The sequence below is a fragment of the Arachis hypogaea genome, chromosome 3, assembly GCF_003086295.3.
Source record: "Arachis hypogaea cultivar Tifrunner chromosome 3, arahy.Tifrunner.gnm2.J5K5, whole genome shotgun sequence".
Classification (NCBI taxonomy): domain Eukaryota; kingdom Viridiplantae; phylum Streptophyta; class Magnoliopsida; order Fabales; family Fabaceae; genus Arachis; species Arachis hypogaea.
The window spans coordinates 55903792-55920378 of NC_092038.1; the positions used below are offsets into that span (position 1 = coordinate 55903792).

The following is a 16587-nucleotide window of genomic DNA, read 5'->3' on the forward strand; positions in this document are numbered from 1 at the left end:
GATGCCAGGGCATCTAGATCAGTTTCACTGACCTTTTCTTTACTGTTCTAGGGTAGTTTCATGCATTTTCTTAGTAAATAAGGAAAGTTTTGGATGAAAATACACTTACACCTTGATTCAAGCAACTATTCTGAATTTTACATGAATTCATGAGGATTTTGCAAGGATTGAATGACAATTTGATGATGCATAATCTCATGACCTGGGCTAGAGCTTTGATGCACTTTATTTGCTTGATTTCAGGACAAAGGAAGCAAGGAAGAACCACGTTAGTAACCACGTTAATCTAATTAACGTGACCACTAACGTGGAATGGGAATGAGCTTACAACGTTAATGAGAAAGGTGGTCGACAATAATGCCTGCGAAGCCATCATAAGCCCACGTTAATTGCCACGTTAACTACATTAACGTGGTAGTTAATGTAGGGATAGAGGGAGCTCCAGTGTTAGTGGTAAACGTGAACACCACTAACGCTCCAAAAGTTGGCAATTGGCCACGTTAAGAGTCACGTTAACTTAGTTAACGTGAACTCTAACGTGGAATGGAAGACAATGCCAACGTTAGTGACACTCACCTTTGTCACTAACGTTGGATCAAGCCACATTGCCCACGTTAGTGGTCATGTTAAAACCACTAAACGTGAAAGTTAACGCGGAGCTAAGATTGATGAGCCAACGTTAGTGACACTCACCTTTGTCATTAATGTTGGAGATGGCATTCACTACCACGTTAGAGGCCACGTTAACCTAGTTAAGGTGAACTCTAACGTGGGGAGGAGGGACGTTTGGAGCGTTAGTGATAAAGGTAAGTGTCACTAACGCTCTCAAAGCTAGGCATGCCCACGTTAAGAGTCGCGTTAGTTATACTAACATGAACTCTAACATAGGGAAAGAGGGGCATAAGGCAACGTTATTGGAAAAGGTGATTCCCAATAACGCTTGCGAAGGATCATAAGGCAACGTTAGTGGTCACGTTAGTGCCACTAACGTTGAAGTTAACGTGGACTATTTTGGGGTTGGAACGTTAGTGAAAAAGGTGATTGCCACTAACGTTCTCGAACCCACATTTTTACTTAACGTTAACATCACTAATGCCCATGCCTAACTCACACTTTTCTGCAAGCTGAGCCCACTAAAGAGTGTAACTGCTTCAACTCAAGATCTAAGGCCCACATCCAAGACTTGAAGAACTCACTGGAAGATCAAGAAGAGTAATATATATAGGAGTAGTTTTGAACTATAAAGAAGCTTGGCACTTTGGAGAACTACCCTCTGTATATTTACTTTTCTGCATTTTCTAGCTAAGCATGTATTTTTTTCTGCCATTTTCCATTTCCAGAGATATGAACAACTAAACCCCTTTCATTGGGTTAATGAGCTCTGTTGTAATTTGATGGATCAATTATAGTTTTCATTCTTCTTCTTCCTTCTCTTCTCTTGATTTACTAGAAAGCTTTCGATCTTAATTCAATTGGTTAGTTGTCTTGGAAAAGACACTTTCCGTAATTGGATCTCCTCTGAGCATTGGAAAAGGGATGAGGAGATCATGCTAGAAATGCTTTCTCATGTTGGACCAAATTGAGGTCTGGGCATATATAGTGACATGTAATCCTCCCAACACTTTGATTTGGAAATACATGTGGTATAATCCGTGACAATACTTCATCTCTTCCCATGAGCAATTAAATCAAGAAATTGGGCAATTGTTCAAGTTTAGAGAGATTGGGTTGCCAAGGAATTGGAATCTAATCACTTAAGATTGCCAAGGAGATCAATAGATACTTTTTTTGAGGAAGAGATGAAAATGAATTTGATCCGGAGAATACAACATCTCCTAAGCCCAATGAATTCCCCATCTCTGATCTTACCCATTCTCTTTACTTTCTGCCATTTATTTCCATGTTCATCTCCCCGATTCCCCATTTAAGATTCTGCACTTTATTTTCTGCAATTTACTTTCCCGCCATTTAATTTGCTGCAACATCAACTACACTCTGTTTAGCTCAGCTAGCATATTCTTCCAACTAAAGTTGCTTGACCAATCAATCTCTGTGGGATTCGACCTCACTCTATTGTGAGTTTTTACTTGACGACAATTCGGTATACTTGCTGAAGGGAAATTTGTTGAGAGACAAGTTTTCGTGCATCAAGTTTATGGCGCCATTGCCGGGGATTGATTTTGTATCAACAATGATTATGTTGGAAGTTCACTAGATTGAACATTTTTTCTTTTGTTGTTTATTTTATCTAGTCATTTACCTTCAGTTTATTTAGTTTCTTCCTCACCCCCTATCCCCTCGTTATTTTCTTTTTCTTTGAATTTACTTACAATTCTGCTCACTAACCCACTAACTGTTTGATAAATTACACCACTCATACTAACAATCACTCTAACAAGAATAATTACTTCATTTATCTCTTACTGTGTGCTCTATTAGTTGTATGACAGGGAGAAGAAGTGGAGCTTCAACTTCCTTCAATTCAGAACCTATGAGGACCCTCTGGAGATTAAGGAGGGAAGCAAAAGAGAAAGGAGTTGTTGGTGCTGAGGAAGAGGAAGAATATTTTGAAACAAACATGGAGAAGAACTTGGAAAACAACCATGAAGGAAAAGCTCACAACGATGCCAGAGAAGGCCCTGCAAATCATGTCAGGGAAGAGAGGAGAGTTCTAGTCTCTTACATCAATCCAAATCCAGGAAACTGTGGAAGTAGCATCCAAAAGCCCACCATACATGCCAACAACTTTGAATTAAAACCCCAGCTCATCACTCTTGTTCAGAACAACTGCCCATTTGGAGGAAGTGCCCAGGAAGACCTCAATCAACATCTAACCACCTTCCTAAGAATATGTGACACTATGAAGTCTAATGGAGTCCATCTAGATGTCTATAGGCCAATTTTGTTCCATTTTTCACTCAGGGACAAAGCATCCAAGTGGCTGGAGTCCTTTCTGAAGGAGAGCTTAACAAATTGGGAAGATATGGTGAACAAATTTTTGGCAAGATTCTACCCTCCTCAAAGAATTAATAGGCTGAGAGCTGAGGTGCAAACTTTCAAGCAACAAGATGGTAAGACTCTCTATGAGGCATGGGAGAGGTTCAAGGACTTAACAAGAAGATACCCACCAGACATGTTCAATGAATGGGTTCAACTTCACATTTTCTATGAAGGCCTTTCTTATGAGTCAAAGAAGGATGTAGACCATTCATCAGGAGGATCTCTAAACAAGAAGAAAACCATTGAAGAAGCCATAGATGTCATTGAAATGGTAGCTGAGAATGACTACTTCTATGCTTCTGAAAGAAGCAACACTCGAGGAGTAATGGAGCTGAACCAAATGGATTCATTGCTGGCTCAAAATAAGATGATCACCAAACAGTTAGCAGATCTCACCAAGAAGGTAGAAGAAAACCAAGTTGCAGCAGTCATCACTTCATCACCAACTCAAGAAGGAGTGAATATAGGAGAAGAAGGTGACTGAGAACAAGCCGATTATGTTGGGAACTCACCCAGACAAATCCATGATCCATACTCCAAAACATACAATTCTGGATGGAGAAATCACCCTAACTTTGGGTGGGGAAATCAGCAAGACCAAGGCCAAGACCAGAGATGCCACAACCACAATCCCAATAATAATGCAACTCACCAACATACCTCACAGAGATCCTATCAACACCCACCTAACCACCCTTCTCAACCACCTAACCTCAACCCACCATCACTAACCGAGGATAGACTTTCCAAAATTAAGACTCTACTTGAAGACATATGTAGAGAAGTCCAAGACAACAAGGTGTTTAAGGATGAAGTGCGAGCCAATATCAAAAACAAAGGAGAAACCATCAAGAGGCTGGAGTCCCAAGTAGGGTATCTATCTCAACAATTTCCCAAACCTACTGATGGTTTTCCAAGTGACATAGAGAAGAACCCAAGAGGAGAAACAAAGAAAGTAAGGTGGGAAGAATGCAAGATGATTACCATAAGTGATGAGATGAGTGTGGAGGAAGTGGACACACAAACAGAACACCTCCAAGACAGTCCAAAGGAAAATCATGAAGGCAGAAACCATGCACCCCAACCCACACATAGGGCGGAGCTAAAAAAAGAGGAGATCCTGAACCCATATGCACCCTTTCCCCAAAGGCTCAAAGGTGGTGTAGCAAGGAGAATGTATTCAAGATTCCTCGATATGTTTGCATCTCTTGAGGTAAATATACCATTCATTAAGGCCCTCCAGCAAATGCCCTCTTACATCAAATATATAAAGGAGCTGCTGGCCAAAAAAAGTTCATTAAAGGATGGACAAATAATAAAAATGAATAGGGAGTGCAGTGCTATCATTCAAACAGAGCCACCTACAAAGAAGAAGGATCCAGGGAGTTTCCACATTCCTTGTGCTATAGGAGAGACAATGATTGAGAAGGGGCTCTGTGACCTGGGAGCAAGTATCAACCTAATGCCTCTATCCCTCGTGAAAAAGCTTCAAATCAATGAGCTAACATCCACAGATGTAATCATCAAATTGGCTGACAAAACTCAAAAGCAGGCAATAGGAGTGGTTGAAAATGTGTTAGTGAAGGTTGGGAACTACTTCCTGCCCACAGACTTTGTTATCCTGGAAATGGAAGAGAATCCCATCCATCCAATCATCCTGGGAAGGCCATTCTTAGCCACAGCCAGGGCACTTATAGATGTGGAGCGAGGAGAGCTAGTATTGAGGATACACGATGAACAGCTCACCTTCAGTATTTTCAAACCCTCACAAGAAGCAGATCATGATAACAAAAAGTCAGAGGAAGAGCACAATAAAGGGTTGATAGAATAGGCAAGCATGGGAGCACAAATACCACACCTGAAAATTCCCATTGGTGACAACCAATGTGATAAGAAGGACCAACACCCAAGTGTAATTCAAAAGGAACCAGACCCACCAGAGTCATATGAGACAAGCAACAAAACTTTCCTCAAAGAGAAAACCACAAGTAGCAAAGTGACATCAAGGGACACAAAAAAAAGTCCCAATGGGATGGAAAAAAAGAAAATCCCTACAGAAAATTTCTCTCCAGGAGATGAAGTGGTCTCTGCCTACTTTCTATCTATACCGCCTCATCTCCCCACTATTCCATCTCAACTGCCTCCAGTATACACCATCAACAAAATCTTGTCCTTAGAACATGTGGAACTTCTTAACAAAGTCAATGGAAACAGGTTCACTGCAAGAGGGGAAGATTTGAAGCACTACCAACCACCCTGACAAAGGCTAAACATCAAGCTAATGACGCTAAAGAAGCGCTTCATAGGAGGCAACCCATGTTCTATACCCTCTCTCTTTAATCTCTAATAGTAGTAATAAAGCAAAGTTCATGGATTCTAAATCAACTTTGACAAACAATATAAGAATCCCTACATGCAACATATAGTACATGATAAGTTTGGTATTCAAGGCACACCAAGAGGGCTTGAACACACTTCATGATATGAGATTCTTTTCAAATCTTGTTGCACCATATGATCACAAACAAGTTTGGTGTTAGCAACATTGCATGGAAAATTGATTGGTTGGTTGATTTGCATCCATGAAAAGCATTTAGTAATTTTTTTAAAAAAAAAGAAAAGGATTTAACAGTAGCTATTTCATACTTTAATTTTTCCCACCAAATATTCAATTGACTTTTTGCATTCCCTTTTGTCTTGTATAGGAAATCAAAAAGGGTATTGGTGGTACTTGATAAGACAATCAAAGAAGGGAGATTCGGCCACTAGACCAAGAGAACTACACACTTGTCTTCAAGGGGAGTATCTTAGGAAGTGTTGCCATGCAACATTGGGAGTTGGATAGCCTTGGAGACCGAATCAGGACCCTCATAAAAGAGGTGATCCTTGTTCTCATCCAATGCCAAGCCCCAACCGTCCATCATTAAGCAACACCATCAATCCACACCCTTCAATCATTTACCGTTCTCCTATATAAACCCTTTCACACAATAGCCTTCTATTTCAATTCTGCACCTTCGAAACATACACCATACACTTCATTCCCCACCAAAGGTTTTCATACACACTTTTATAGCCACATCTTGTGAGCCACAAACATACCAACCATCACTCATGGCTTCATCTAGCTCTAAAAGGAGAAGAGGGAAGGAGCCCATGGAGCAGCCTCCTTCCGATCCCGGGAAATTCAAGACCGCCTTCCATGAGCTCCAATATGAACGGATCAAACACAAGAAAATCTTGCCAGAATTGACATTCCAGTTCAATGAGGATGAGTGCCCAAAGATCAGAGAGAAGATTGCACAGAGGGGTTAGCAAAAGCTCACCAACCTAGAGACAAAGATAAATACAAACCTCATCAAGGAGTTCTATGAAAATGCGGCCAGAGAAGACAGTACTAGGGCCCGTACCTTCAAAAGTTACATAAGAGGAACATAGGTAGACTTCAGCCCCAATGCTATAACAAGAACTCTTCAGCTGAAATCGTCACATTTCAATGAACTCAATTATCAAGTAAGAATAAGCAATGCCCCCGACGAAGATGAACTTGATGAAATCGTGAATGATATGTGTGTTATAGGGTCTGACTGGGAAAGATACTCAGACAAGAGGCCGCGGTTCATTAGGAGATGAGACCTTATCCCGGAAGCCAAGGGATGGTTTGAGCTCGTAAGGAGGTCTATCCTTCCAGCCGCAAACAATTCTGAGGTCAATATTGCTCGAGCTACCATGGTACATTGCTTAGTAAAGGGTGGGAGTATCAATGTACACGAAATTATAGCTGAAGGGATCCAGGACTCATCCGAGAAGAATGATCCAGGTGCTAGACTTTGGTACCCCAGCACCATCCTTAGACTATGCATGAAAGCCAAGGTGGTATTCAAAGATAACAATCCACAGTGGGTAAATCCTGGGAGATTAGTTACCCTCCAGCGTATAAACTATGTGACACCCGCTCAACAACAAAGAAGACCTCGGATAGGGAAAAGAACTGCACAAGAAGAGCCTCACCAAGAAGAACCTCACCAAGAAGAACCCCAACAAACAGGGTACCAGCAAGAAGAGCAATATGACCCAACCAATATAAATTTGTTTCACATTAAAGAAGCCATTGAGGATATGGCAAGGAGCTATATGGAGGGACAAGAACAACAACTACATGTTCAATCTCAAAGGATGGATCGTCAAGAAGAACTGCTCTCTAGTTGGATGGATCAACAAAGAGAGTGGTAGAAACAGCAAATGGAGTTGCAACAGGAGCATTACTCCCAGCTCACCCAAGCCATCAATCAAGTGACCAAAAGGCAGGAGAGCCAAGACAAACGCCCTCAAGAACTCAACTAATGCCAGATAGCTTAGATGAAAGCATTCAACGAATTCAGCGTGCTCAATAAAGGAAGGCAACTGCATCGGGAAGAGTTTAGCATAAATACTCAGGCCAAGTTGACTTATATGACTGGGCATATGCATAACTTACACCCTGCCATTCCAAGCTATGAGGCAGTCCGCAAAGACTTAATAGAACAAGAAGAGGGAAGGGTGAAACAACAAAAGGAAGCATTAATGAAGAAGATGTAGGATGCTGGGTTCTGGAAAAAGCTGATAGGGAAGCGCAAAGAAAATGGGGACTCAAGCAATCAAGGAGGATCCCAAGACAAAGGGACATGAGCATTCCAATAAGTAAAAGGTGGTGGAGTCCCTTCTTAGTCTATCTTTCAAGCTTTAAATAAGGAAAATCATGTATGAAATAGAACCTGCCTCCATGAGTAGTTTAGGATTTTCAATTCTGCATTTAAGGTTTTCATTGCTTAGGTCTATGCTTACTAAGCTTAATGTCCCTAGTTTTCACCTTTATCTTGCTTATATGTATGCTTGTCCTTTAAGCTAATCAAAAAGAAAATGTTATGAAAAGAACAAGAGTGGAGTTATCTTGTGAAGTAAATTTTGAATGTTTGTGGTAGGGTGATTAATTAGCTAAGTTGGTTCACCAACAAGGTAGGAAGGTAACTATCTATCCTGAATCCTATGCTTGAAACACATCCTATAAGACTAACCAAATAATGAAATCCCAATAAGAAAAGAGAAAGAGCAATAAAAGTGAAAAGGAAAGAAAAATAATAAGAAATAATGCTAGGCACCAAGGGTTTGAATATTGAGGCATGTGTCTGTGGTGTTCATGTGCAAAGGATATGCTTGGATGAATAAGCTCTTAGGGGTGCCTTATCACTTAGTAACTTGGGTTAACTAATCCGGAATTATCAGTTGAAAGTCCATTATCAAGAGTAACCTTTGCTACAGAACACTTAGCAACCCAAAGAGGTGCTGGACACCAAGGTCTCAAGAAAGAAAAATAACAAACCATGTGTCTGTGGTGTGTATGTATGGGAGAAAGAGACGTGAGGGAGTAAGTCCTTAAGGGTGCCTTAACACCTAGCACCTTAAACCAACTGGTTCAGGAGTGTTGGCTGAAAGCTTATCTTAAAGAGTCACCCTCTTACAGAGCACTTAGCCAAAAAAAAAAGGAATGCAATAAATCCTGAAAGGGAAAAAAGGATCAATAATTAGGAAGTCTCAAAGGATGCAATCAAACAAGTGTTCAAGGGCATGATAAAGGCTTGAAACCCAGTAAAGGAATGAACCTAAGTTGCTATGCATGAAACCCCATGAACCAGGAATTTGACTTCTATTATAATTGTTTGTTCATCTTGTTCTTTCATTCATTCTTCCTATATTTCAACACTTGCTTAGGGACAAGCAAGCTTTAAGTTTGGTGTTGTGATGCCAGGGCATCTAGGCCAGTTTCACTGACCTTTTCTTTACTGTTCTAGGGTAGTTTCATGTATTTTCATAGTAAATAAGGCAAGTTTTGGATGAAAATACACTTACACCTTGATTCAAGCAATTATTGTGAATTTTACATGAATTCATGAGGATTTTGCAAGGATTGAATGCCAATTTGATGATGCATAATCTCATGACCTGGGCTAGAGCTTTGATGCACTTTATTTTCTTGATTTCAGGACAAAGGAAGCAAGGAAGAACCACGTTAGTAGCTACGTTAATCCAATTAATGTGACCACTAACGTGGAATGGGAATGAGCTTGCAACGTTAATGAGAAAGGTGGTCGATAATAACGCCTACGAAGCCATCATAAGCCCACGTTAATTGCCATGTTAACTACATTAACGTGGTAGTTAACTAATGAGCGGATAATTTATACGCTTTTTGGCATTGTTTTTAGTATGTTTTTAGTATATTTTAGTTAGTTTTTATTATATTTTTATTAGTTTTTATTTAAAATTCACTTTTCTGGACTTTACTATGAGTTTGTGTGTTTTTCTGTGATTTCAGGTATTTTCTGGCTGAAATTGAGGGACCTGAGCAAAAATCTGATTCAGAGGCTGAAAAGGACTGTAGATGCTGTTGGATTTTGACCTCCCTGCACTCGAAGTAGATTTTCTGGAGCTAAAGAAGCCCAATCAGCGCGCTCTTAATTGCGTTGGAAAGTAGACATCCTGGGATTTCCATCAATGTATAATAGTCTATACTTTGCCCGAGATTTGATGGCCCAAACAGGCGTTCCAAGTCAGCTCAAGAATTTTGGCGTTTAACGCCGGAACTGGCACAAGAATGGGAGTTAAACGCCCAAACTGGCACAAAAGCTGGCGTTTAACTCCAAGAAAAGTCTCTACACATGAAGGCTTCAATGCTCAGCCCAAGCACACACCAAGTGAGCCCGGAAGTGGATTTTTATGTCATTTACTCATCTTTGTAAACCCTAAGCTACTAGTTCTCTACAATAGGACCTTTTGCTATTGTATTTGACATCTTTTGATCATGTTTTTATGATTGAACCCTCTTTGGGAGGCTGGCCATTCGTCCATGCCTAGACCTTGTTCTTATGTATTTTCAACGGTGGAGTTTCTACACACCATAGATTAAGGTGTGGAGCTCTGTTGTACCTCGAGTATTAATGCAATTACTATTGTTCTTCTATTCAATTCGGCTTATTCTTGTTCTAAGATATTCATTTGCACCCAAGAACATGATGAATGTGATGATTATGTGACGCTCATCATCATTCTCACTTATGAACGCGTGCCTGACAACCACTTCCGTTCTACAAGCAAACAAAGCTTGAATGTTTATCTCTTGGATTCCTTAATCGGAATCTTCGTGGTATAAGCTAGAATTGATGGTGGCATTCAAGAGAATCCAGAAGGTCAAAACCTTGTCTGTGGTATTCTGAGTAGGATTCAAGGATTGAATGACTGTGACGAGCTTCAAACTCCTGAAGGCTGGGCGTTAGTGACAGACGCAAAAGAATCACTGGATTCTATTCCAACCTGATTGAGAACCGACAGATGATTAGCCGTGCTGTGACAGAGCGCGTTGGACATTTTCACTGAGAGGACGGGATTGTAGCCATTGACAACGGTGATGCCCAACATATAGCTTGCCATTGAAAGGAGTAAGAAGGATTGGATGCAGACAGTAGGAAAGCAGAGAGACGAAAGGGACAGAGCATCTCCATACGCTTATCTGAAATTCTCACCAATGAATTACATAAGTATCTCTATCTTTATTTTATGCTTTATTCATAAATCATTCATAACCATTTGAATCTGCCTGACTGAGATTTATAAGATGACCATAGCTTGCTTCATACCAACAATCTCCGTGGGATCGACCCTTACTCGCGTAAGGTTTATTACTTGGATGACCCAGTGCACTTGCTGGTTAGTTGTGCGAAGTTGTGATAAAGAGTTGAGATTGCAATTGAGCGTACCATGTTGATGGCGCCATTGATGATCACAATTTCGTGCACCATTAACGTAGGGATAGAGGGAGCTCCAGCGTTAGTAGTAAACGTGAACACCACTAACGCTCCAAAAGTTGGCAATTGGCCACATTGAGAGTCACGTTAACTTAGTTAACATGAACTCTAACATGGAATGGAAGACAATGCCAACGTTAGTGACACTCACCTTTGTCACTAACGTTGGAGATGGCATTCACTACCACGTTAGAGGCCACGTTAACCTAGTTAACGTGAACTCTAACGTGGGGAGCAGGGACGTTTGGAGCTTTAGTCACAAAGGTAAGTGTCACTAACGCTCTTGAAGCTAGGCATTCCCACGTCAAGAGTCACATTAGTTATACTAACGTGAACTCTAACTTAGGGAAAGAGGGGCATAAGGCAACATTATTGGAAAGGGTGATTCCCAATAACGCTTGCAAAGGATCATAAGGCAACGTTAGTGGTCACATTAGTGCCACTAACATTGAAGTTAACGTGGACTATTTTGGGGTTGGAACGTTAGTGAAAAAGGTGATTGCCACTAACGTTCTCGAACACACATTTTTACTTAACGTTAACATCACAAACGCCCATGCCTAACTCACACTTTTCTGCAAGCTGAGCCCACTAAAGAGTGTAACTGCTTCAACTCAAGATCTAAGGCCCACATCCAAGACTTGAAGAACTCAATGGAAGATCAAGAAGAGTAATATATATATAGGAGTAGTTTTGAACTATAGAGAAGCTTGGCACTTTGGAGAACTACCCTCTGTATATTTACTTTTCTGCATTTTCTAGCTAAGCATGTATTCTTTTCTGCCATTTTCCATTTCCAGAGCTTTGAACAACTAAAACCCTTTCATTGGATTAGGGAGCTCTGTTGTAATTTGATGGATCAATTATAGTTTTTATTCTTCTTCTTCCTTATCTTCTCTTGATTTACCAGAAAGCTTTCGATCTTAATTTAATTGGTTAGTTGTCTTGGAAAAGAAACTCTCCATAATTGGATCTCCTCTGAGCCTTGGAAAAGGGATAAGGAGATCATGCTAGAAATGCTTTTTCATGTTAGACTAAATTGGGGTCTGGGCGGATATAGTGACATGTAATCCTCATAACACTTTGATTTGGAAATACATGTGGTATAATTAGTGACCATACTTCATCTCTTCCCATGAGCAATTAAATCAAGGAATTGGGCAATTGTTCAAGCTTAGAGAGATTGAGTTGCCAAGGAATTGGAATCCAATCTCTTAAGATTGCCATGGAGATCAATAGATGCGTTGATTGAGGAAGAGATGAAAATGAATTTGATCCGAAGAATACAACATCTCCTAAGCCCAATGAATTCCCCATCTCTGATCTTACCCATTCTCTTTACTTTCTGCCATTTATTTCCATGTTCATCTCCCCGATTCCCCATTTAAGATTCTGCACTTTATTTTTTGCAATTTACTTTCCCACCATTTAATTTCCTGCAACATCAACTACACTCTGTTTTAGCTCAACTAGCATATTCTTCCAACTAAAGTTGCTTGACCAATCAATCCCTTTGGGATTCGACCTCACTCTATTGTGAGTTTTTACTTGACGACAATTCGGTATACTTGCCGAAGGGAAATTTGTTGAGAGACAAGTTTTCATGCATCAAGTTTATGGCGCCGTTGCTGGGGATTGATTTTGTATCAACAATGATTAAGTTGGAAGTTCACTAGATTGAGCATTTTTTCTTTTGTTGTTTATTTTATCTAGTCATTTACCTTCAGTTTATTTAGTTTCTTCCTCACCCCCTATCCCCTCGTTATTTTCTTTTTCTTTGAATTTACTTACAATTCTGCTCACTAACCCACTAACTGTTTGATAAATTGCACCACTCATACTAACAATCACTCTAACAAGAAAAATCACTTAATTTATCTCTTGCTGTGTGCTTTGTTAGTTGTATGATAAGGAGAAGAAGTGGAGCTTCAACTTCCTTCGATTCAGAACCTGAGAGGACCCTCTGGAGATTAAGGAGGGAAGCAAGAGGGAAAGGAGTTGTTGGTGCTGAGGAAGAGGAAGAAGATTTTGAAACAAACATGGAGGAGAACTTGGAAAACAACCATGAAGGAGAAGCTCACAACCATGCCAGAGAAGGCCCTGCAAATCATGCTGGGCAAGAGAGGAGAGTTCTAGGCTCTTACATCAATCCATATCCAGGAAACTGTGGAAGTAGCATCCAAAAGCCCACCATACATGCCAACAACTTTGAATTAAAATCCCAGCTCATCACCCTTTTTCGGAACAAACGGTCATTTGGAGGAAGTGCCCAGGAAGACCCCAATCAACATCTAACCACCTTCTTGAGAATATGTGACACTGTGAAGTCTAATGGAGTCCATCCGGATGACTATAGGCTGTTTTTGTTCCCTTTTTCACTCAGGGTCAAAGCATCCAAGTGGCTGGAGTACTTTCCAAAAGAGAGCTTAACAAATTGGGAAGATTTGGTGAACAAATTTTTCGCAAGATTCTACCCTCCTCAAAGAATTAACAGGCTGAGAGCTGAGGTGCAAACTTTCAGGCAACAAGATGGTGAGACTCTCTTTGAGGCATGGGAGAGGTTCAAGGACTTAACAAGAAGATGCCCACCAGACATGTTCAATGAATGGGTTCAACTTCACATTTTCTATGAAGGCCTTTCTTATGAGTCAAAGAAGGTTGTAGACCATTCATCAAGAGGATCTCTAAACAAGAAGAAAACCATTGAAGAAGCCATAGATGTCATTGAAATGGTAGCTGAGAATGACTACTTCTATGCTTCTGAAAGAAGCAACACTCGAGGAGTAATAGAGCTGAACCACATGGATGCATTGCTGGCTCAAAATAAGATAATCACCAAGCACTTAGCAGATCTCACCAAGAAGGTAGAAGAAAACCAAGTTGCAGCAGTCATCACTTCATCACCAGCTCAAGAAGGAGTGAATATATGAGAAGAAGGTGACTGGGAACAAGCCAATTATGTTGGGAACTCACCTAGATAAATCCATGATCCATACTCCAAAACTTACAATTCTGGATGGAGAAATCACCCTAACTTTAGGTGGGGAAATCAGCAAAACCAAGACCAAGGCCAAGACCAGAGACGCCACAACCAAATCCCAACAACAATGCAACTCACCAACATACTTCACAGAGATCCTATCAACATCTACCTAACCACCCTTCTCAACCACCTAACCTCAACCCACCATCACTAACTGAGGATAAACTTTCCAAAATTGAGACTCTACTTGAAGACATATGTAGAGAAGTCCAAGACAACAAGGTGTTTAAGGATGAAGTGCGAGCCAATATCAAAAACGAAGGAGAAACCATCAAGAGGCTGGAGTCCCAAGTAGGGTATCTATCTCAATAATTTTCCAAACCCACTGATGGTTTTCCAAGTGACACAGAGAAGAACACAAGAGGAGAAACAAAGAAAGTAAGGTGGGAAGAATGCAAGATGATCACCACAAGTAATGAGATGAGTGTGGAGGAAGTGGACACACAAATAGAACACCTCCAAGACAGTCCAAAGGAAAATCATGAAGGCAGAAACCATGCACCCCAACCCACACATAGGGAGGAGCTAAAGAAAGAGGAGATCCTGAACCCATATGCACCCTTTCCCCAAAGGCTCAAAGGTGGTGTAGCAAGGAGAATGTATTCAAGATTCCTCGATATATTTGCATCTCTTGAGGTAAATATACCATTCATTAAGGCCCTCCAGCAAATGCCCTCTTACATCAAATATATAAAAGAGCTACTGGCCAAAAAAAAGTTCATTAAAGGGTGGGCAAACAATAAAGATGAATAGGGAGTGCAGTGCTATCATTCAAACAGAGCCACCTACAAAGAAGAAGGATCCAGGGAGTTTTCACATTCCTTGTGCTATAGGAGAGACAATGATTGAGAAGGGGCTCTGTGACCTGGGAGCAAGTATCAACCTAATGCCTCTATCCCTCATGAAAAAGCTTCAAATTAATGAGCTAACATCTATAAATGTAATCATCAAATTGGCTGACAAAACTCAAAAGCAGGCAATAGGAGTGGTTGAAAATGTGTTAGTGAAGGTTGGGAACTACTTCCTGCCCACGAACTTTGTTATCCTGGAAATGGAAGAGAATCCCATCCATCCAATCATCCTGGAAAGACCATTCTCAGCCACAGCCAGGGCACTTATAGATGTGGAGCGAGGAGAGCTAGTATTGGAGCAAGAAAAAGCAGTAAAAATAGGGAAGAAAAAGAAAAAGCAAGTAGAAAAAGCCAATAGCCCTTAAAACCAAAAGCCAAGGGTAAAAAGGATCCAAGGCTTTGAGCATCAACGGATAGGAGGGCCTAAAGGAATAAAATCCTGGCCTAAGTGGCTGAACCCAGCTGTCCCTAACCATGTGCTTGTGGCATGCAAGTCCAAGTGAAAAACTTGAGACTGAGTGGTTAAAGTAGTGATCCAAAAGAGTGTGCTTAAGAACTCTGGACACCTATAATTGGGAACTTTAGCAAAGCTTAGTGATGAGCGGATAATTTATACGCTTTTTGGCATTGTTTTTAGTATGTTTTTAGTATGATCTAGTTAGTTTTTAGTATATTCTTATTAGTTTTTAGTTAAAATTCACTTTTCTGGACTTTACTATGAGTTTGTGTGTTTTTTTGTGATTTCAGGTATTTTCTGGCTGAAATTGAGGGTCCTGAGCAAAAATCTGATTCAGAGACTAAAAAGGACTGCAGATGCTGTTGGATTCTGACCTCCCTGCACTCGAAGTGGATTTTCTGGAGCTACAGAAGCCCAATTGGCGCGCTCTCAACGGCATTGGAAAGTAGACATCCTGGGCTTTCCAGAAATGTATAATAGTCTATACTTTGCCCGAGATTTGATGCCCCAAACTGGCGTGGCAAATCAGCCTCAGAAATTCTAGCGTTTAACGCTGGAACTGACATAAAAATTGGAGTTAAACGCCCAAACTGGCATGAAAGCTGGCGTTTAACTCCAGAATTAGTCTCTACACATGAAAGCTTCAATACTCAGCCCAAGCACACACTAAGTGGACCCCGGAAGTGGATTTTTACGTCATTTACTCATTTCTGTATACCCTAGGTTACTAGTTCACTATTAATAGGATCTTTTGACATTGTATCTGTACCTCATGACACTTTACACGTTTCTTTGTGTACCTTCCACGGCATGAGTCTCTAAACCCCATGGTTGGGGGTGAGGAGCTCTGCTGTGTCTTGATGGATTAATGCAATTACTACTGTTTCTTATTCAATCATGCTTGCTTCCATTCTAAGATATTACTTGTTCTTAAACCGGATGAATGTGATGATCTGTGACAATCATTATCATTCTCAACTATGAACGTGTGCCTGACAACCACCTCCGTTCTACCTTGGATTAAGTAGATATCTCTTGGATTCTTTAATCAGAATCTTCGTGGTATAAGCTAGAATTGATGGCGGCATTCAAGAGAATCCGGAAGGTCTAAACCTTGTCTGTGGTATTCTGAGTAGGATTCAATGATTGAATGACTGTGACGAGCTTCAAACTCCTGAAGGCGGGGCGTTAGTGACAGACGCAAAAGAATCACTGGATTCTATTTCGGCCTGATTGAGAACCGACAGATGGATAGCCGTGCCGTGACAGGGTGCGTTGAACATTTCCACTGAGAGGATGGGAGGTAGACACTGACAACGGTGAAACCCTTGCATACAGCTTGCCATGGAAGGAGCCTTGCGTGCTTGAAGAAGAAGACAGTAGGAAAGCAGAGATTCA

The 16587-nt window shown here is 40.7% G+C and overlaps 1 non-coding gene across 1 annotated transcript; it reads right to left on the reverse strand.

Annotated features, from left to right (window-relative positions):
• Positions 1 to 13330: 13330 nt before the first annotated feature.
• Positions 13331 to 13434, reverse strand: LOC112793087 (small nucleolar RNA R71). The gene has a single exon (XR_003197796.1). It is a non-coding gene; the product is annotated as a small nucleolar RNA R71 (small nucleolar RNA).
• Between the last annotated feature and the right edge of the window lie 3153 nt (positions 13435 to 16587).